Genomic DNA, 21,367 nt, shown 5'->3' with positions numbered 1-21,367 from the left:
TAATGTCTGAAGATTACAAGGACTGTACACAAAACTATACCAATAATAATAGGCTAATGTCTTATCATTCCCACCAATTCCTACCAACCGCTGAAAGATTAAATCACAATCAGACAATCCCCTGACATCAAACGGCTACAGTTCTTGCTTCCCAAACTCCGATATCAGCCATGATATCCTAGTTTTACTTTCATCAGATTCCTACCCATCTCACCCATTTTCTCTATAAATAGCAGCCTCGGAGGCTATGTTCGTTGTGCCGTTGAGTTCCGCTTCTCTAGAGGTCTGGTCTACTCAACACTCTCTCCTCCCTCTTGCAACCAACGACTTAGATCCGCTCGGATTTCTTTCTCCAGGTTGCCATTTCTACGCTTTTTATTTTTTTATTGCTTTGCTCTTTCTTTTTTGTTCGGAGATTTCGGTTTGCTGTTCGTAGCAGCGGGAAATGAGTTTTCTGTCTCTCTTTTTGTAGTCAAGTTTGGTTGAAATGCTTGCAGATCTGTTCCGTTTAATGATTGTTTTCGAGTTTTTAGGCTTAACATACTGGACTTTGAATTTTTTTAAAGATCTGAGATCTAACTATGGATTAAATAATGTAATTTTACCGCATAAATGTTCATATTGTTTTGGAGTTACGCTTCGAGTTGAAGGTGAATTTAGTATTGACGGTTGTCGATCATTGATGATGTCTTAAACTTTGGTTGAATTTAACTTGAAAAGCATTCCAATTTTGAGTAGGATCTACTGGATCTCTGTCTATATCTTTCAAATTGACTATAAAGTTAAGAAACCTCTATGTTGGGATCTTGTAGAGAACAGGGGAGAAGCGGAAAGGACGTATTTATTGACTTGTTTCAGACAATTTGAAATAACTGCCGATAACATAAATATCAAATTGCAATAGGATCCGTGAATATGATTCCAAAATTATAGATTATGAACTTATGCTGTTGTGACGTAAAAGGAATCTGTTGAATTATTTACTTTTGTGTTCGCATCCTGCTAAGAACATAATCTTCTAGGCAACTTGAAGCTATTGTGCCTAACCTTGATTCTCCTGATCCCTGGAGTGGAACTGCACTTGAAAAGCATGAGCAATTTGTATCATTGCTAATATTCTTTTATCCTACAGTATTTTATCATCAGCATATTCTATACCTCGCTAATTAGGAATCAAGATTCCTTTTATGAAGTTACTGCTCAGAAATTGTATTAAGATTCGCTTGGTATTCTTGCAATGTTCAGACTTAGAATGGAGACCTTTCTATTCACATCGGAGTCCGTAAACGAGGGTCACCCCGACAAGCTTTGCGACCAGATCTCTGATGCTGTTCTGGATGCCTGCCTTGCCCAGGACCCTGACAGCAAGGTTGCCTGTGAAACATGCAGCAAGACCAACATGGTCATGGTCTTTGGAGATCACCACTAAAGCCAACGTAGACTATGAGAAGATTGTTCGTGATACATGCCGCTCCATTGGATTTGTTTCTGATGATGTGGGTCTTGATGCTGACAACTGCAAGGTCTTGGTCAACATCGAGCAGCAGAGCCCTGATATCGCCCAGGGTGTCCATGGCCACTTCACAAAGCGCCCTGAAGAAATTGGAGCTGGTGACCAGGGCCATATGTTTGGTTATGCCACTGATGAAACCCCTGAACTCATGCCTCTTAGCCATGTCCTTGCCACTAAACTTGGTGCACGTCTTACTGAGGTTAGGAAGAATGGCACTTGCGCCTGGCTAAGGCCTGATGGTAAAACCCAGGTTACTGTTGAGTACTTCAATGAAAATGGTGCCATGGTTCCAATTCGTGTTCACACCGTCCTCATCTCCACCCAGCATGATGAGACTGTTACAAATGATGAAATTGCTGCTGACCTCAAAGAGCATGTTATCAAGCCTGTCATCCCTGAGAAGTACCTTGATGAGAAGACAATCTTCCACCTTAACCCATCAGGCCGATTTGTCATCGGTGGTCCTCACGGTGACGCGGGTCTTACTGGACGTAAGATCATTATCGACACTTACGGTGGCTGGGGAGCCCATGGTGGTGGTGCTTTCTCCGGAAAGGACCCAACCAAGGTGGACAGGAGTGGTGCTTACATCGTTAGGCAGGCTGCCAAGAGCATTGTAGCAAATGGGCTTGCCCGCAGGTGCCTCGTCCAAGTCTCTTATGCTATCGGTGTTCCGGAGCCCTTGTCCGTATTCGTCGACAGTTACGGAACTGGAAAGATTCCCGACAAGGAAATTCTCCAAATTGTTAAGGAGAACTTCGACTTTAGGCCTGGTATGATCACCATCAACCTGGACCTCAAGAGGGGTGGCAACAACCGATTCTTGAAGACAGCTGCTTATGGACACTTTGGAAGGGACGACCCAGACTTCACCTGGGAAACCGTGAAGCCCCTCAAGTGGGAAAAACCCCAAGCTTAAGTTGAGCCTTGTCTGTCCTTACTGCGCGGTGCTTTGCTTATCCATAGTGCTAAATGATGTCGGTTTCCTTGCGGCTGCCCTATACTCTCTATGTCGAATCCCCAGAATGCTTCTAGTCTCATACATATAATGCCTATTGGTTTTCTTTTTCTTTTCCCTTTTCTTTTGGTTATTTTGGATTTTTTGTGTCATGTAACAGTGTCTGTGTTGCGATAAATGTATGAGAATTTTGCTATATATATTGATGTCTCTGGAATTAACAAAGCTCTCCCCTCCATGATTGCAATATGGAATGCTAAGCATATAGGGTCGAGATTAGGGTCCTCTCGACCCTGACCTGCCCATTCTTCTGGTATTCAGTTTGTTGGCTCCATTTGGTTAATCGCATTAAATTTGTGCATGTTAACCTTTGTATTTTTAACATTTACGAAACCTAGATGCTATCATTATTCAGGTCAGGTTTGTGTACTTTAAATAGGGGGCCTGAACACCTTTTGATGCATTGAAATCAAGATTGTCAATGCGAGTATTAATTTTGTTCTAGTATTGATATATATTACTAGTGATACCTGTACCCCTGGTGAAGTAAGGAATCATGGCTGATATGTTTGGAATAGATTTTGTTTTGAGAGTTGAAAAAACACTATCTCGTTGAAAGGTTATATACATTCACCCTTAAAGCATTTTTGTAGACAAAGAATTCATTATTATTATTATTATTATTATTGTTTCTTGGATGCTAATATTCCTTAAAAGATGGAGTGTAAATCAAGCCCATGCTTGAGTTGAAAATTTAAAACCAGAACAAGATGTAGTATCAACCAGTACGATATAACCAATGCCGGTACAGCAACGGTAACCATGATTGAAATTCTACTTGCCGATAGGAGTATGAAAATACACGCAGGTAAATTATTTTTCTCAGTTGAAACCAACTTTTGTCTCTCAACTACAACTGAAATAGAGGACGCATCACACAACAACATTAACTTTGATAGACATGTCTTTCTCAGTAGATCTCGGGGCTTTCTGTTCATCACATCGGATAGTTACAGCTCCCAATGGCTGCCAACAACAACATCAATTAAAACCCAAATATCTCTCAAACATCAACACACTTCAATAGACAAATGGATAAATGCCGATCTGAATTACACATGATGTGGAAAAACAACTTACATGGATCCTCTGAAACGATGATGCCAGTACCATTGAAATGGCAGTTCCAAGTATTCTTCCCCGCAGCCTTGTAGAAGAGATTCATGGCTTAAGAAGCATGGGAGACGATAGTGTTCGGGCGTAGCATGTACCACCGGTTGGATTGGCCTGCATCCACTCCGCTCTGCCAGCAGCTGTAATTAATATGATATTGAACCTGGCGTTATCTGTTGATGGCTTGGCAATGCACCATGTGTTTCCACCACTGCTTGCCTAGAAAACAACTTATAAAGTCTGTTACCTCCATTTTGTTAACAGAAAAAAACTTAAGGTGGCATTATAATGCTGTTAAACTTGGGATCTATTTGGCTTGCAACTCAATTAAAATTCTACTGAGACCCTTTAGCCTGTTCTGCTTACTCCTAGGGACTTACCTTCTGGTTCTGGTTCTGGTTTCTCCCATTACCACGTCTTCTTGTATCTGCATGCAGCAGCACAACCCGATTTTAGTGTACAAAAATGCTTTAAAACATCGACAAAGCAAAAGGAGATTAATGAAGTAGAAATACACTAAATGCAGTTAGATTGTCAGCCGATTTAGAGATAGTTTAGCAAGACCGTCACCGTTGAAAAGTACTTAGCAGTCAACTTTTTTTTTATTTGGCTCCAAAAGTATTCTTCAATTGACATTACTTTCGCCGTCAAATGTTATTTTTGTACAGCTAAAAGCAATGCTAAGCACGCCCTTAGACTCCCGGTGCCACGATCTCTAATCATGTGTCAAAACTTAAAGGCGATAGAAATGATAATGGGAATAAACGCACCTGCACAAGCAGCAAAACAAAGAAGTGAAGAGAAGGCAATATGAAGAAATGCCAAGGCAAGATTTTTTTCTGCACACTTCATCTCTTTTTTTTTTGGTGTTGAAAGAGCTTAGACTTGGTTAGTGCATGAATGATCTCCCAAAGGTATATAATATGTACAGAGTGAAGTGTGAGTGAATTTACAGTGAGGTAAAAATGTAAAATTTCAGTCATGCTCTCTTAACTAGGAAGATATTTTTAGGTTAATGTGTTGTATAACTAGTCTCAGGTTAACCTAAGCCTGCTTTGAAAACTAAACATTTTTTCTAACAGCTGTTAGCAATAGCATCGTCTTCCCCAATAGTGATACCTGTACAGTACTCTAGCTAACAGAATTCACTCATGTGAATTATGTTGGGGTTTCATTATTACCTTGCTAAAACATCATGGATATCCTGTGGTACCTCTGATGTACAAAGAATAAAATGCAGCGATGTCTTTTGGTTAATTACAAAGAATATCCTTTTCTCCTTTTTCTCTTCCTCCATCTCTCTTCACAACATATATCATATTTTTCAGTTAATTGGACCACCGACTGCGACTCTTCGTCCAAATCGAAAAAGGTGAACTGCCGAAAATCGTCGCAATCCTGCTTTTTCTATCAACAATGATCTTCCTTGAATATATTTTTATCGAATAAATATACATACCCAACACCCGTGTCGGAGTGATAGATTTTGCTTCTTCATGTTGATGCTTCATATGTATTAGAGCAATCCATTGTACTTCTTGCTTTCCCACATCTTTTTCCTCTCTTCTCATGTGGTATAGCTAAACTAAACTACCAAAGGAGATAGCATGCTTCTAGTTGAGTTTCAAATCTATCAGCTAAGCTTCCGTATAAATTTATTTCCCAAAGTAATTGTGTACGTACATACATACAATTTAGTTCCTATTAAGTTTAAATACTAAAAAAAATTAAAATTTCTCTAAATTTTGAATTTAAATACATTTAATAAACCTTTTGTATTTTTATAGTTCGATAATTTAACCTCTTTCCATTCGATCGATCCTATATACATACATGCATACATCGACCCTCTCCATAATCTTAACTTTTAGTCTAACATGATGAACTAACACGGAGCACTTCTCAATGTCATAAGAACCAGAGAGTTCTTACCAAAATGAAGAAAACTATGCAAACTAGACACGTTTAATCAATCGACAGGGGCATTGACACTGCCATCTTAACGAACAGTCAATGGCTTGAATTATTTTATTGCAAGGTAAATGCCAACATCTTTCGAAAAAATAAACAACGCTCACAGACTGTGTCTTCACGTGAATTCTCTCTCTGGCAATTGGTGGGTCATTCCTCACGAGTTGCCAGATTAGCTCTGCTGCATTTGTCTGCCATTAAGAGACTATAATCTTTGACCGGACATTGCCAGTCTTTTTTTGGGGACTATGGCCTTTGGCTTCTTCCCGGTGCCTTTGTCCACTACTATCAAGCCATTCACGAGAAACAATTTGCAACCCAAAAAAAAACATCTGTAAAAATAATCTAACTGATTTTTGTTGATAATAAGACTGAGTTGTTCCCTTTATATGTAAAGTCGTAAAGAGTAAACTATATGAAGAAACATGAACCGTGAGAAAAGTTGAAAGAGATTAAGATTGAAAGAGTTCCCTATTCAACTTAACATGACAATTTATATATATTTTTTCAGTGCTGTGTCAAAATCTTATCCAAGTGTATGATAGATACATAGATTCCGACTATATCTGAGTTTGAGACGGCAGTTACATCGACTACATCCGAGTATCAGAGACAGTGGTATCGAAGACAATGGTTACACAACAAAATCTATATCCGGGCTGCAACAACACACGTTTTTATTATTAATGGTTACAATGCTACATCTCCCGCTATCAGTATCAAAGACAAGAACCTCATACCCAAGGAGAACTATGCATGTGTTATCATGTTGCATACCCTGATAAACATTACATTGATAACAGAATAACAAATAAATATATGTCAACAATCTCCGTAACTCAGTCGTAATACTGGTGTTAATACACCAGATTCTAACTTTGTAGTATTAAACAGATTACAAAATACAAACCCTTATTGATAGTTGCCTACATAGGGCGAGTTGCTGGACCTTAGCTTGCTCCGTAGTCCAACAATTCCCACCTGAAGGGACGGAAAACATACAGAACTTCAGGACAGCTCTTAAATAGTAGAGCAACACAGACGCATACTGCGGCAACTGCTACCATGGAGAGCATTGCAGGCCTGTACACTAATGACCTGTTGGCTGTTGCATATCCATGTGCCAGCTTTTGATCGCAAAGATGCATTGTCGCTTCATGGATCTCAATTCAAGCTTCCCAATCTCAAAGCTGGAGGTTGACTCGTTATTTTGCTTTTGGTTTGTGCTACAGTCGGAGATGGCACTCGGGATATCAACAACCACATGCCCAGAAGTTGGCCTCTTATTAATTTTCTTCTGTACCAGGCGGATGTAAGAGTAGTGGCCACGCAAGCGAGCATAATCTTCAGGTGTAGAGCCGGTGCTGTCTCGAGCACTCTTCCAAGCATCAATGCCAACCTAAATGGAAAATATACACTTGTTTTTCAAATGAAATTCAACACCAAAAAAGAGTGAAAATAATAGAATAGTAATCAGACTTAACACTATTAGTCTTAACTTAGTGCAAATAACTCAGAAATAGATCAGGCAGACAGAATCCGGATTGAACAAGGCACAAAAGGATGTGACTCAGAATATGATAAAAAATTCACGAGAACAGAAAGAACTCTGTAGTTCTCTTCCAGGTATGCTTAGAAATAAATAATAACGGATTACCTTTCCAGGATCATCGGTCATGTGTCAAGCAAATCCTCAGAACCATCTTTACCCGCTGCAATGTGAAGAGGAGTCAAACCACCAGGGCCTATGGCATCAGGCCTAACAAAAAGCTTTCTTGAACATCATCAGCTACCTTCTCATTTTCAAATCCCAATCGATCAGAAGCCTTCTCAGGAACAAATCTTAAAAGAAGCTCCACTAGAGATCTACAATTCTTCCTAACAGCTCTATGAAGAAGGCCCATCTCTGTTAATGCAAGGTTAAGGGAAGGATGTTCCCCTGAACTGACTGTTCCATCAAGAAGAATATTTAAGAGCTTCTTCACTACAGCACACCATTCATGGTCCATAGAGAACTCCATAAGCCACTTGAAGCGCCTGAGAGAAAGAGTTCGGGTTAGGATCCAAGTGGCCCAATCTAGACTTCAACTGACTTCTATGCAGAAGCCAACCAACTTCATGAATGAAATCCATGGCTTGATTTTTGGCTTCCATTTTTCCAGTCCTGCCAATATCTGCATCGGCGTCGGTAATCTCCAATATACTCTCAAGCATCCGAATCTCTGAACAAACATCATCCTCAGCAACTATGAAAGGGAAGAAGCTACTATTAAGACCATGGTCTTCAATCTGGAGAAGATGAAGGAGATGTCAACTTCAGTTAGGGAAAGGCTTATTAATAGTTATATAATATCCATCTTCATCACATGCATGTAAGGGAATAAAAGAAAAAAGATATTACAGTAGAATTTATTTATTTCCATTCCATGAGAAGAATGCAACATCTGAGAGTACAATGCAAAAGGAAACCAGAAAGAGTCATGCTTCTACATCTTCTCTACATTTTCACCATATCTATAATAATAACAGAGCCAACTATAAATTTAGAGAAGTTTTGGAAGCAGCTAAGTATCTAAAATAAATGAGTTGACACCATTTATCACAAATACTAGCCATCCTGGGACCGTCCTCTTCCCTCCCTTATCCCCAAAATAAGATGGAGTTTCATGTAAGGAATTACAACAATAGACCTTACCCACAATACATATTGTAATCTTTAACCCCATTCGAGAAACTTTACTAAATTCAAATATTCAAAGATAATAGCAAGGGAGGAGGGGGCAACATGATCGACTATAAAAAAAAAAAGCTACCTCAATGATCCTCTTCCAATCACATTAGGGATGGAGCAGGAAAGGTAACACACTGAAGACTATCTTGCTCCTTGAATCATCATTGTCATCCATTAACTCATTAGTAGCTTCCCGTACCAGATACTTCCCTTCTACTGCACAGAGCAACCTGAGAAAGGAAATCCAAGAATGTAAAAGGCTCTGGAGCACCGTAGAATGTCAGCAAAACAAACAATGCAGTAAACTAGACCTAATTTTATACACACTCCTGGTCAAATATAGCCATTGAGTATGGCACAAGAATAAGGACTGCAAGAAAGAGTAAAGAATACCTTGTGGCTGGCCGAGACAGATTGATACCTTTAACTGAAAATTGAGCTCTCTCAGTTGCAGATATGGCAATTGGTTTGACACTCATGATTTTACTATAATGATTGCTTTTAAGAGGTAAATATGTATCTACGACAACCTGACCTGCAACATAAAAATAAGTAACATTCAATCCTGCATGCAAAAGTGCTTTACTGTTGTTTGTTTTGGTCATATCAATTAAATAAATACCGGTGAAGAAAAAGAAATAAAGACCAAACCAACCATTATGAATGAATGCTATTTGATCTAACACCCTTATACAAATCCATCCAGTCCTCCAGAAAGTGTCATCTGAATAATGCAGAAGACGACTCAAACTGAACCTTAGCTCACAGCGAAGCTGACAAAAGATGTAGAGGATTGAAATTATGAAGAAATTATATAATTAAAGCAAAGATAAAGTCCATAGTTCAAGAAACCAAGCTTACTTCATTCCACGCAGCCTCAGCTTGGCGAAGGTAGATTGTCAGAACAATGCAGCCAGGCCTTATATAGCTCTCAATGTCAGTGGGACTATGTGATAGCCAATCAAGAATCTGAAGTTCAAACATTTTACATAAGCATACTTTCCGAGGAAGCAAACCCAAAGTACAGTTTACATTCAAATACTTAAAAAGTACCTGTGCTCGCAAGACAAGAGGAAAATCATTTGGTTCCTTCCCAAATAATTTAAACACAATCCTATCTGTACGGCTCTGTTGCGGTCAAAGTCAAAAGAAATCATCAGAAGCTAAAGTTTAATAACATAGTTAATGACAGATAACTCCCTGCCTATGTTATATTTATCCTACACTTTCTAGAACTCTTTGAAGGAACCAGTCGAGGTTAGCATAATCTTTTTCTGAGCATGATTCCTCGATGAGGCTATAACCTGACTTATTCCTCAATGAGAACTAACCTGGCTCATTCTTCCAGAAACTAGTCAAGGTTAGCATAATCATGTACAACTTGTGGCACAATTTGACCCTTCTGCACATGCTAAAGCCACCTAACAAATCCTATACCTCTTAGAAAAATATTCATGGAATTTTAATCACAAACATCATGCAATCATGAAACTATGTAACATAGACATACCTGAGCATCGCCACTGGAACTAGAAGGTGATTGAGCAGATGCTGAATCGAATTCCTACTGGTCTGGGTGGACTTGATTGATGAGTCCTGTTGGACCCATGAAGGGCAATCAAGGGAGCTAGTCCCTGCATTCGCAGGTGCAAGTGACCTCTCTATGCCATCAGTGCCATCATCTGAGTCAATGTATATGTCTTCAGATCAAATTATTTATCTTGACTGCTCCAGCTGTGTTGCCTGGCACTTCAGCACCTTAGTACCACAGGACTGTATTGCTTTATGCGGAATCTCTGATGCAGGTCCAGGGATCTGGTGCTTAAAAGGCCGGGGAGGGCCTTGGCCATTCGAAAAAAAGCCGAAACAGCTTCTGAATCATGATGTTCTGGCAAAAGCCCAGATATGTTTCTCCCCCCTTGTTCACCAGTACCCCTTGTTTCACCCTTGTTCACCAGTACGGTTTGCAAGGCTCCTAAGAAGATGAGATAGCAAATCCTGATCTGTTGTCTGGTCAGATCTATTAGCTGTAAGTTAAGAAACAGAATCATCCACCAGGGTAGTGCAAAAGCAAACACAAAATATTCCAGGAAAATATATGATAGCTAGAACCATGCTACTATAAAAGAATCATGCCATCTATTTAACTCTAAATTCATCTAAAATCCAGATTTCATCGAAAGCTCGCAATAAACATCAACAAAATTTTTTCACATTGCTTATTCAAACATGGCCTTCAATTCGAATTAGGTCCCCAAGAAAATTGGGGAAACTGATTGTGAAGTATGAAAAAAAAAGAAGCTACGGAGCCCCATTGTTGACTGGAAAAATGAATTGTTATGATAAAGCAATCAAGTTATACTTACAATGCATGTTAGAAAGTACTTCAAAAGACTTAACAATATAACCACTAGTCTGCTCGTCATTCAGTGAATTGCTATTGGCAACAGTCTCGGGATTTGTTTCCTCCTCCTTTTATTGTGGCCAGCCAAACGTCTGCGACAGCTTCTCTTACCTTCATCAAACTCTTGAAGACATGAAACCTAAAAACCAAACAACATATCAGCTTGAACAACAAAAACTCATCAAGACTTCCTTTCTATCAGAAATTCTACATGTTAAATTAGCCTCTCTTTCGTGTCAGCAAAGTGTTGCAAGTTTTAGATGCTAACCTACTGCACTGCTGACAAAATCGCTGCATGACATTTCCAACCAATGCCTTACTAGCTTTGGAATGCATCTCACAAACCTTATGCCGTCTATGATAATCCTTGGCCTGGCTCAGATCAGCACCACAGTCCTTAACCTGACAAACTGCACGATTTCCAGAACCTCCGCACAACTTAGTCTTCTTCCACTAGTTCCGTCCAAGCTCTCATCTCGCTTTGACTGATCATCATCCTCCACCACAATAACCCTCCTTTTCTTTTCCAATTCCCTTTTCCCTTTATCGGTTTCAGGATTCATTTCTTCAGAATGAAGATGAACTATTCGATGAATTTCCAGGAATCCCAGACCCAAGTGGAAAAACTGCCTTCCCATGCTGTCAGCAGACACTTGATTTATCGAGCTAGCAATGAAAAGGTCACCATCCCATTTCCAATCATTCAAATCCCACTCCACTGTCCTTTCCCAACTGCCAGCAAATCCAACGGACTCATTCCATAAAATGAACGAGCTTCAGTTGCAAGTCTAGCCTCCATTTTTCAAACCCAGATACACAACGAGATCCAAACCCAGTAATTCAATCTAAAAATAAATTTAACAACACAAAACCCATAACTTTAACCCTATTTCAGCGACAGATCGGAGCTCCAAAACCGCCAAAATAGACAAATTTTACAACTAATTACAACTAATCAGCTGCAGTTCTTCCCAAAAGTCCAAAAACAGTACACAGGCACATCCATGATTCCAATAAGAGCAACCCACATACCAAATTAACTTATGGGGGGGGGAACAAAAGAATCCCACTTCTCAATTCCAAATCTTAAAAACACTGAGCCTCTTCTTTTTTTTTCCTATTTCCAATCTAAAAAAAAACTCCAAAATTAAATTGAAATACAAACTAAAATTCAATTAAACAGGCAGACGGAATCAAAGGTAAAAGGATAACAAACTTAAAAGGAAACTTGCTAAGAAAACGGCGGGAAGAGTAGGGAAAGTGGTAGACGGAAAGTGAACGCAAGTCCTTTCACAAGTGCGCTTGCGCCAGGTTTTGTCTGATGAAAGGAACGTGTTTGTTTGCTTGGAAAAGCGTTTCTGGTGATGAGTTGGTGGTGCGGTGTGGAACACACAAAATGGCAAAGAAATAATTTACAAATTCACTTGTTTTTTCCCCCCTAAAAAATGGATTAAATAATTTCATCGATAAAGGGAAATGCTCTTTTTTTTTTATTTGTTCCGATTCCGTTTGTTCGAGGGTGAAAGAGAAGGGAAAGAAACGGTAAAGAAAGGGGAGGAAGAGAAAGAGTGGAAGGAAAGGAAACAGTACACACATCATTATTGAAACCAGAATGGTGGGCCTACTTGCACGCTCCGTGTCCCACTCCCTTTGCTAAGGTAATAAGTAGGAGGAACCCAATAAATAATTTTTATAACATATAATATTTCATTAACTTTTTTTACCTGAATTCAATGAATTTTAATTTAATCTTATAAATTGTATTTTTTTTTAAAAATTAAGATCTTTATTTGAAGAATAGTTAAATTTAAAATAGAGTTTAAAATAAGAATATTACCTTAAGGGTGCGTTTGATTCGACAATGTAAGATTACTAGTGGGAATAGGATTATTGGGGGAATCAGATTATTAAGAATGATATATTTTGTGTTTGGTTCGTTTAGCAGAAATGTAAGATTACAGTATTTGGTTAAAAGAATAAAAGATTATTAGAATGTATATTTTACCAAATTGTCCTAATTATATATTTGTTTTTTAACAATTGAAATTCTACTATATTACTATAATTAATTTATATATATATTTTTAAAAATTTAAATTCATAAAATTCATATAATTTTTTTACAAAATTAAAAATATAAATAAGTTTATATTAAAGGGTAAAATTTTATTTTAACCCCTGAACTTCATATAAAATTTTAATTATGGATTTTTTTTGTAAATCTAAAATAGTTTAAGGATTATTTTTTAATTTAACATTCATAGAATTTTTATTATTCAACGAATAAGAAGGATATTTTTGGGGGGGAAATTTAAGGATATTTTAGTCCAAAACGCCGGTAATCCAACAATACCTAAGGGAAAGGGGTAATTACATTCCCGGTAATATATCCCAAAAATACCACTGTTGAGAATAAAAAATTATCGGGGAATAGGATTACTGGTTAACCAAACGGGAGAATAACATTTCATTCTCCCGGTAATCCCATATTATCAGAACCAAACACCCCTAAGAATAATAAAATAATTAATGTTTTTATATATAAGGACAATTATTAAAATATAATATAAAGAGTTAAATAAACATATGAAAATTATAATTTTGTTTTTAAAATGAGTTTTTAATTTTTTAAAGTATCATTTTCTTTTAAATTAGATCTAAATAAAAGTTATTCCGTTTTTTTTTTTTTTGCTTTTATAACATAATTGTTCGACTATTTTTATGATATGATTTTATTTATATTTATAATAATTTAATGTTTGTGTTAAATTCATCATGATCTTTTCGTTAGAAGAAGTTAGCAATATCATATAGTTTGATTTTTTTAAAGATACTTTATCTATATATTCGCCCGAAAAAAGTAAAATAATGTTATTTTATATTATAAAATAATATAAAAAAACCCATTGATATAATGAATTAATTATTAGCGGACTAATTCGCCCCATAAAAGAAAAAAAAAAGGTCGGTTATGAAAAAACATGTGTTGTGATCCAGTGCATCTGCATTCAATTATGGGAAGTAAAGTAAAATCCTGCTGACCATGAGGAAGCCAAGTATCATTGACTCTGAGTTCACGGAGAAACGAGAAAGATATTTGCGGAGGTGGCACAACGGTCAGACTGAAGGAGTCTGCAGGTGGTCTCAACTTTCAAGTAATGGAGTGTGACCGAGTCTTTCGGGGTCGGGATCTGATGCATCTACCGCGTAAGTGGGCCACGATCAATTAAAACAATTTAATTTAATTTGTCTTGTTTTGTTAATATTCGTTTGACAAACCATGTAAATAATAATGTTATTTTTAAGCGATAAAGAATATATATTTAGTCAGATTTAAAAGATTAAAAATCATAGTAATTATTTAAATTGGATTGAATTGATTTCAATATTTAATTATTTGGTAGATTAAATTCACATGACGTGGAATTAGGATTGTTTCTTCAATTCAAGTGATTGATTTATTTAAAATAATAATATTTATTTAAAAGAATTATAAAATATTTTGTAAAGGAATATAGATAATGAAGATTGGATTATATTCGAGTAGAGGGGGGGGGGGGATATTGTGCCATAAGATGGGAGAGATATGGGTTTGTAGGCAGGTACAAGAGCCCACGAATCAAAGCAAATCTCTTGCTAATTTCTCTCCAGCCTGTCCAAGTTGTTATGTCTGTAAGCCGTTTAAATACCCACATGATCTGCTGATCACACCATTTGCCAAATTAGCTAGAAACAATAGACTTGTTTTTGTATCTTAACCTAATTATTTACTCAAAAACACTTGTTTATTCTTTTGGTCGTATTTGCACCGATTAAAAGATGCCGTGCCAAGTGAAATTGTTGATTCCGAAAGGAACAGAAAACCAATGATTGTTTGTAATGATCCTTTCCAACATAACAAACTGCTTTCGTGACAATCATATGATTGAACAGGCAAATGGATATATTTTCTAGCCAAGACAACATTATTCATGTGAATATGTTGTCTAGATCACGATAAAAATTTCAATCATTTTCGTTGTAATTCATTCCAATATTGTTTGTCGCTAAGCTAGCTATTCAGATTTCAGTAATATATGCACCCTTTGAGTTTCCTTCTGCTACAATACGAGAAAATTAATTAAAAGCAAACATTTGTATTAACGATGGGTGATTAACTTAAATGAAATAGATGAATGAATGAAGATGAGCATGGAAGAAGAAGATTAGAAACGAATAGGAAGGTGGTGTGCATGAAAAGGTGGCTATCCCATCACATGGTATTGGCAATTAATATCCCATCACATGGTATTGGCAATTAATATGAGGTATGTATACTACTTTTGTGGACGTTTTGATTCACGTGAAACAAAAGCGAAGGGATACTCGGTTTCTCGCAAATAATTGAGGGGGGTCTGATGTAGACTTGTCCTAGGGTCACAAGTTAATTTCCTCCGTTATTCATTATTATTTTATGTTCTATTTATTAATAATTAATCCAGATTGATTATTGTAAAAAATATTATGAAAATAATAATTTCTTAACTCAAAATAATAAAATTAAAATTTTTAACTTTACTTGAGAAAATTAAGTAGGAGCTTATGTTTTTTTTATGAAATAACAGAGCAAACAAGAGTTAAACAATAACTTCTATATCACGAGCAGAGTAGTCTTGCTGCAAGAGAGAAGCAACTTCCAACGGAGGCGTGGAGAAAACTATGTCAGCAACACCTCTATTCAGGCCATCTTCGCTAGCTTATCAGCAACTTGGTTAACGACCCTGTTAATGTGTCTCGAGTTCACATTCCACTCCCGGTTAGCAACTCTGTAATTCTGTCTAGAAGGGTAAAGGACGATCCTCTATGAGATGTTTGTTGCAACATACGAAAAACCTCCAAGATATCCACTTCAACATCACTTGTCTCTCACCAAGGTTCCAAGCATGAGTAAGACCTTCATGAACACCCCATAGCTCCGCCTCAACAACATAATTAAATTGGTGATCGCTAGATCTTTAAAACATGGCTTAAATTAAATTCATAATTTTATTTTTACTTTTTTGTATAAAAGTATCCCTCCAATAAGGTATAGAATCAAGATCTCAATTCAGGAGGATAAAACATAACTTTTTGAAAATAAAGAGATAATTACTAAAAAATATTTAAATTATATAAACTAAATTTATTTTTAAAAAAAATTACAGGGTGAGGGACTGCAGCCCCCAGTCATCAAATAAATCCATCGTCTCTTAATAAACCAATTGATAATTCACATATGACACAATTGATAATTCACATATGACACAATATTTTATGAACATGTCAGAACTCATAGATTATTAGCATTTTAAGTGATTTGGTTAAAGATGAGGCGTTGTTGATCGGGCGGGATGCCTTCGTTGCCTTGGATCTTGCCCCTGACATTGTCGATGGTGTCAGAAGATTCGAGCTCTAGGGTTATAGTGTTACTAGTCGTCTTCAGCGCTGAGACGAAGACGAAGGGAAATAGGTGGTTTTGATATATATTTTTGATATAAAAATTTATAAAAATAAATAAATTACGACCTCAAAATGTAAAAAGTTCAGTGATTTTTTTTCTCCTGAAACTATAAATGTTTCTTCGGGTTGTCATGTTTTTCTGTACAAGAGATGCCATAATCTAAAGAGAAATGAATTTATCTATTTTTAATTAGTTTAAAATAAAAAGAGGATATAATATAAATAGAAGACATTAACATATATGAAAGAAAGAAAGAAACAACCTCACACATTGAAGTGCTTGGTGGTGTTTCAGCAGCTGGTCCAGGCCGTGCGTTTAGCAGCGGCTGAAGAGCTTTAACAACGATGCTCATATTTGGCCGAAAATCAGCTTCGTATTGCACACAAATGCAGCAACAGCCATCTGCAATCCAAACAATGAAGAAATGCTTTGAGGGGACTAGATAGGAAAGGTAAAATAGGTTTAAATTGATGTTTATATTTGATAAGGGCTGCAGAGGACATCCAAAAAGATCTGTTTTCCCCAATTCTCTTATATTCTACTGGCAAATTAGTACAATATGGGCAAATATGCTAATAAAAAAGACATTGTTGCAATCAATTAAGCATATTCATACCTTTGCGACAGCCTTGGGAGGATAATCTCCTCCAAGTCTTTCATCGATACATTGCCTCACCTTGTCTTCCTAAGTTTTGGTGTAGCCTAACACAATTCAAAACTCATCCATCAGCTTGTATGAAAGTTAACATTGGAACACGGTTGGATTATATATATTTATATAGCAGAAAAATACCCATGTCACGAGACTTTGCTGACCGCGGGGTAAAGTATGATCAACAGGCTTTCTCCCAGTCAGAAGCTCCAGCAGCACTACACCAAAGCTGTATACATCACTCTTGCATTTAATTGCCCAGTCATTGCATATCTGTCAACCACAAAGAACAACACAGTCAATGTTCATGGCATTCATACCAAAATCAAGCTACATAGAATGGCTATTTATAAAATATCATTAAGTGTAAGAAGAATCCCAATTACATACTCAGGAGCATGATACAAAGGTTCCGAGTACACGAGTGGAATGAAGGCGAGCTGCCATATCAGGTGCCTGATTAGATAAATCAAAGTCTGCAATCTTAGCAACATCATCAAATATTAGCACATTGCTGGACTTAATGTCACGATGAATGATGCGAGGATCAGCCTTCTCGTGCAAGTACTCAAGTCCTTTGGCAGCTCCTACAGCAATTTTTACTCTTTGAGCCCATGTTAGGACAGGACCTGGCTGAGCTCCCTTAACACCTTTTCTACCTGAATTGTAGAATAGAAGTATCACAATATTAACAGCAAGACATGTAAACTTTACAAATCGGATTCTGTTTCCAAAAGAGGAAGAAGCTTAAAATTTTATAAGTGCATCACAAAGAGATCCTAGCTTCAAGCATCATCACACCCCCATATGTTTTTCAACCTTTTATAACTGGAGCAATGAATGAAGCATCATCATATATACCATGGAGAATATCATGCAACGATCCATTAGATGCAAATTCATAGGCAATACGGGAGCTCCCATCAATACAGTACCAAGCAATTGAACAAAGTTTTCATGCTTCAACCTTGATGCCACGGAAACCTGAAAATCATGAATCAGTGGATATAAATCTGAAACTCCAGAATCCTATTGTTGACATGAAGTAAATGTAATGAATTATAGCTGTTAATTGAACCTGGGCTAAAAACTCATCATCAGTTGCTTGCTGGCATCTAACTTTTTGATTGCTGCAGCCTGCCCACTTTTTAGAACTCCATAGTAGACTCTACCATATGAACCTTCTCCAATCAGAGAATTAGCACCAAAATTTTCTGTGATTTCCTTTAATTCATCTACTGGAATCTCAGGGACTTCAATAGGCTGAACCTTCACAGTTTGAGCACTCTTTGATGCAGTTTCAGATGCATGGTAAACTCCATTGTTTGCCTGAGTGGTCAAATTCAACCCAGATTACACCATAGATTCAGTAAAGCCAACATAAATCATAGCAATCAATAGTATGCAAAAGAAAAGATTGGAATACTATGTAACAAGTAATAAATTAAATAGGGAAGGAAAAGGAGTTCAAATGCATTTCCTGCTAATAAAAAAATAAAAACATAAAAATAAAACTAATAAACAAGATATAGGTTAAAGTTTAACTAATTATGGGAACAGAATGAGTTTATGCTATCATACCTATCATCTTTCATTCAACTGGTTCATATATTGATCATGCAAAAATATCCAATTGAAATTCATGAAGATGCATGTTATCAGCTTTGATGTGAATTTCAACCATTGGATTACCTGCTGAATTTTTAACCATGTTTGGCCTCCATTCTCAGTGGTTCTGTGGATATTGTCCTCTTCACAACAACCAAAGCAACTCATGGTTCAATACCTTGAGAAGTGTTTCGAATTTGTAAAATCCAAATACACAACTTAGCAATGAGTAAGTGCAAATGTAAAATAAAATACAAGAAAAAGTGTTAAATCAGCTTAACCACCACCAAGTTAAACATGCAGGCATCAAAATGCAAGTAGAGAGGGCATAAGTATTTGGTTAATATAAATGAAGTAACGGCAAGGCAAAAAGCAGATACAAAATGCATTTCTTTCTCCACCATAAGTTGGTGTGGATCAAGATATTAAGAACTGCAAATTTTGATTACGTGTTTAATTCTGAATATCATATCTAACTCTAGACCAGGCTCCCAGTTTTTTGCATAATTAGCATTTCTATTTAGCATATTGAATGTGGCATATGAAAAAAATAACTATAGGATGCGTACAACATCAATTCCATAATACAGATTACAGACTTGCAGCATCTCATTCTTAGTCATACACATGATGTCCCCTATGAAATGAGAGTGAAACACTACATTGGATCATCCATATGCACCGGGCATTCACAATATCCAAAGAAATAATACATTATTCCTACTCACAACCAAGTTGAAATGGCACATGCATGGAAACGTATTGGAAATGAAGTTGTTGTCACATTTTTCAGCCGCAGCAACTGTTAATTTTAAATGGCATAAATCTACGATTCACCAATTCATACACCTGAAAGTTTCTCAGCATATTAATTCAGTTCCAAGTAGCTTAAAACCCAGACATGATCACAAACAAAAAACTCCTTCGAGTACAACCATGCATAATACTCCAAGCCAAAACTTCCTATCAGTAAAAGATCAACGCTCCCCAAATGAATCATAAGGTCAACTTTTCGGCAACGAAAATTCAACGCATAAAAGTACACTCAAAATTCACAATTCAACAACCATTCCTCGATCGGAATTTTCCGAAGCCAAACGGTTTCACAAACCGGTAAATTCAACTGGTCACATTAATCCGCATGCATGTTAATCAAAACCTACTTAGAGTCCAAAAAAACGAATAGAAAATCAAAGAAAAATACAGTATAAAATGTCACCTAAAATTCGATCGCCGACGAAGTGGACAAACACTTGTAGTTGGGTCAGTCAAATAAGAGACTGTCGGTTGCAGTTGAGCAGGAGATCTGAGACGACGAAGCCGGCGAAAGGTGCGCACGTTAAGATAATCGATGGATGCGTAGGACAAAGAGGAAAACCGGAGTCTCGACTTTATTGACAGTTCTATTAGATTGCATTATTAAGATTTTATATATTTTTAACGATTTTTACGTTATTTATATGTAGTATCATATTTCAATTAAAAAGTATATATTAAAAGAGGAATTGGAGCTTTTCGCCCCAAATTTCGGAAGTTCCAATTTCAACTTTGACAAATTTGAGCAATTATTTAAAAGAAAAAGAAAATTTAAAGTCGGGTTGACTTGATTGTCCCTGTATCCCAAATCTCTCCTTAATTTCCACATACACATTTGCTTAAACAAAGGGGTAGAGAAGTGATTCCACTGTCACGGAATAGAGGACGATAACAATTTTAGAAGGAAAGCTGGTTGTAGATACAAAGAAATAGATAAGAGAGAAAAGGAATTTTAGGGAGAAAATAATAAAATTTTATTACTTCATTTACAGGTATTTTTGTTAAAAATGCACTTTTACTACATTCTTGTGGTCTCGAGTTTTTGTGTGTTATCAATTATATTTATTTTATTTTATACAGTTAAAACTCTATAAATTAATAATGTCAGGATCGGAGAATTTTATTAATTTAGAGAATTATTAATTTATCGATAAATTAATAATTATTAATTTAAAGAGTTTTTAAGTAATTATACTGTACATACCAAACAAAAAGACAAATTAGTTTATGCCTCTTAGAAATACGTTGCAAAAGATGAGTTAAATTAATCATGAGCTCCAAATAGACTTGAACTTTAAAGGAAAACAGATAACTATTGAATCATATTTCAATAGAGTGTAATATTTTCTTTTCAGTTTCTATGAATTATTAATTTATGATTTTCTTGGGACCGAAAATTATAAAGGGATCTCACGAAAAATTATTACCTTATTATTTTATCGAGTTTTTCAATTTTTTACATTGACCCAAGTCGGGAACGGACAAATTTATTATTTTAGAGAGTTTATTAATTTACCGAGTATCAATTTAAAGAGTTTCTACTGTATTAAGTGAAGTTAAATAAATATACGTTGAAATGAATTTTTTAATTACTAAAATTTTAAAAAGTTATTAAATTTATCAAAATGTTATAAAAAGATTATTACACGTTATAAAATAATGATAAGTTTTATTAAATTTAAAAATTATTGTATAATCGTTCGATATGTTTAATGACCATATTATCATCTAAAAAGTCATACTTGTAAAGTAGGGGTCATGATTATAAACAACTAAATTGGTACAATAAATATTTAAACATATTTATGAGTTTTTAATTTACAAGTCGATATGGTTGGATTTCTTAACTCTACACTTGAGTTAATAGCCTAAAGGTCCTTTAGTGGTCTCAACCTAAAATTGTTATTATATCAGGTCTCGTTAAATATAATTATTTTTAATGGAAAAGTGACTTAATTGTAATAAAATTTTAATTAAGTAATTAGATTATAATAGTTTAAGATTTAATGACCCATTTATAATATGACTAATAATTGGGGTATTTCACTCTGAAGATTAACTC

General features: G+C 36.1%; 3 pseudogenes; 1 reads left to right on the top strand and 2 right to left on the bottom strand.

Moving 5' to 3' along the window:
• The first annotated feature begins 200 nt into the window (after nucleotides 1-200).
• On the top strand, nucleotides 201-2,510 carry LOC120173807 (annotated as a pseudogene).
• Nucleotides 2,511-6,267: 3,757 nt separating this feature from the next.
• Nucleotides 6,268-12,299, bottom strand: LOC120173810 (annotated as a pseudogene).
• Nucleotides 12,300-16,431: 4,132 nt separating this feature from the next.
• On the bottom strand, nucleotides 16,432-18,270 carry LOC120173729 (annotated as a pseudogene).
• Between the last annotated feature and the right edge of the window lie 3,097 nt (nucleotides 18,271-21,367).

The sequence above is a fragment of the Hibiscus syriacus genome, unplaced genomic scaffold (assembly GCF_006381635.1).
Source record: "Hibiscus syriacus cultivar Baekdansim isolate YM2019G1 unplaced genomic scaffold, ASM638163v2 tig00111983_pilon, whole genome shotgun sequence".
Classification (NCBI taxonomy): Eukaryota; Viridiplantae; Streptophyta; class Magnoliopsida; order Malvales; family Malvaceae; genus Hibiscus; species Hibiscus syriacus.
This window is presented reverse-complemented; position numbering and strand designations above follow the sequence as displayed.